Here is a 2,915-nt window from a genome sequence, read left to right as displayed (position 1 = left end):
ATCCAAAATAAAGATGTGCAGTAACAAATTTAATTTTTTATCAGTATATGACTAATTTGGCTAGTGTTCATCCTTCAGATGAACAGAAGGAGAAAATTAGAAAAAGGAAGGAAAAGAGAATGGAGGAGAAAAAAAATAGAATGGAAAAAGAGCAAATCAAAGAGAAAGAGGACATCTAAAAAACAGGAATGTGAGGATTATGACGAAGAAGAAGTGGAGATTGAGGAACTTACCGAGTTTACTTGGCTTATTGAAGAATCAACGGGTGAAAAGGTGGCCAACTACGTAAGAGGCATTGACCTTTCATGTGGTATCACATGGGCATCTGCCGAAAAAGTATTCTTTCCATTTCGATTTAAGCCAAGGTCGGGCCAGACATCAATGCACTACTTTTTTGGAATTCTGCACTTTAAAGATAAAATTATATATGTGTATGATTCCATGAGAAATATAGCATATGAGCGTGCGCTTGAACATGTCCAAAATTATGCCCCGTTGATCCTACACTGTCTCAAATGCTTGGACTTTGGCGCACACAGTAAAACTTATAGGGAAAATCCTGTGGAACAATTCAAAATTAAGTGGATGAACATACCCCTACAAGATAACAAGTACGTGTTTCGCATATGTTTTACCTGCATCTTATGTTTATTATTTTTTCTCCTTGTGTTAACTATTCTTCAATTTCTTTTTTATTTTTTTTATGTAGTGTTGATTGTGGTATATTTGCTCTTAAGCTCATTGATGTGCGGTTGAAGAAAGAAGATGTCTTCAATTTCGATCAAAGTCAGGCGTTGACATTCAGGAGAGAATTGGCTGCAAATCTTTGGGCTCATGGAAAGTGAAAACAAGATAGCGGTTATGAAACTCCAGAAGAGCAACTAGGACATGACTATGGAGAATATGAAGAGACTCTGTGTGAATTTTTTGAATAGAGAATAACTTGTAAACGAAAAATAAACTTTTTTCTTTTTTTTTTCAAGGATGTAAGTGAAAACAAAATTTGGATTTTGTGAATATACATTAATTTGTGTGAATTATGTGATGTCTATTTTTTAAATTTTTGTTCTATTTGCATTAATTAGTTTTTTAGTTGCATTGGGTTGTATCAAAATACGTTTGTCTCTTTTATCATGAATTTTAAGTATATTTTTGTTGAAATTCAGCATGCTAAACTTCAGGATGAAGTGAATAACTTCTGCTTTTTAGACTGAAGTTTTGGTTAAAACTCATAGCAAAAGTGTCGACTGTAGGACAAAAACATCAGCTTATTTAGAGCTGAAGTTTTTACAAATGAACTAAATAAAATCAGCATCTTCTGCTGAAGTTTTTGAAAAAGCTTTACGACAAAACTTTTGAATCTAGGATAAAAACTTCAGCTTATTTAGTGCTGAAGTTTTTACAAAATGAACTAAATAACTTCAGCATCATCTGCTAAAGTTTTTGAAAAACCTTTACGACAAAACTATTGAATCCAGGACAAAACTTCAGCATATTTAGTAGTGAAATTCTTATAAATGAACTAAATAACTTCAGCATCTATGCTGAAGTTTTTGAAAAAGCTTTATGACAAAACTAATGAATCCAGGACAAAACTTCAGCTTATTTAGAGCTGAAGCTTTTACATATGAACTAAATAACTTCAGCATCTTCTGCTGAAGTTTTTGAAAAAGCTTTACGACAAAACTATTGAATCCAGAATAAAAATTTCGGCTTATTTATGCTGAAGTATTAGCAAATGAACTAAAAAACTTCAGCAACTTCTGCTGAAGTTTTTGAAAAAGCTCATGACAAAAACTTCAGCATGTTTTGGTATTTTTTTAACTTGATAATTATCTTTTTGCATTTATGTCATGACCCAAAAACCACAAGTCGTGATGGCACCTAAATCAACCCGCTAGGTAAGCCAACTAACAGAAAAATACAACTCAACTGAGATTATAAGAGAGTAGAAAATAGATAACTGAATATTTACGAATTTACCAAGACCAGGTAGCACGAATCACGAGCTTCTAAGATTTGGAATTTTAAAACTGATACAAATAAATACACATTCTGTTTGAAGGTTACAGAAACAGATTAGCAATAACCTAAACTACCAAGAACAAGTGGCAGCTATATCCAAACGCACGAACATCTTCCGAATCAGCACCCAACGTCACCAGCAACTTCGCTCCAAAATCTGCACGGGACGTGCAGAAGTGCAGTATTAGTACAACCGACACCATGTACTGGTAAGTATTTTGTCTAACCTCGTCGAAGTAGTGACGAGGCTTTTAGTTAAAAAGATGCTTATTTAAGTAACCTGTACATTAGATTAACAGTAAAGCAGTTCACAGTATAACGGATAAAAGTATCAAATACAACCGGGCGAGTCAGACAATGAATACTGTAAAGAACCACAATAGAATATTTACGATCTTTCCTGGTACGATATATATGTTAAAAATGTCAAAAAAGTCAAATCACATGGCACGACAACACCCTTCGTGCTTTTATCTCATCCTCACTATGTATAAATGAAATTATATAACAATTCAATTAGCACGGCAACACCCTTCGTGCGTTCAACTCATCTTTCCCAAGTGATTGTATACAGAAATAACCATATCACAAGAACATAATAATAGGAACTTATAAGTAGGAAATACGCAAGTAGCAACCGTGGACAAGGATGCACATGCGGGTCACAGACTCACAGTAACGGACTAAGCAGAAAGCACGTGAGTAACAACAACAATTGGAAAACAGGAATATCAACTTCAATTAACTAGCAGGTTGGAGGCCTTAGTACAAATATAACAATTAAGAGGAAAAAACATGTTCTTTACAAATTAACAAGTAAGGGCATGAATGGCTAGCATAGTGGAAGGCTTATACTGAAGTGCAACAGAATAGATACAACATATAGTATA

The sequence above is a fragment of the Nicotiana attenuata genome, unplaced genomic scaffold, assembly GCF_001879085.1.
Source record: "Nicotiana attenuata strain UT unplaced genomic scaffold, NIATTr2, whole genome shotgun sequence".
NCBI lineage: Eukaryota > Viridiplantae > Streptophyta > Magnoliopsida > Solanales > Solanaceae > Nicotiana > Nicotiana attenuata.
Note: the sequence above shows the minus strand (reverse complement) of the source record.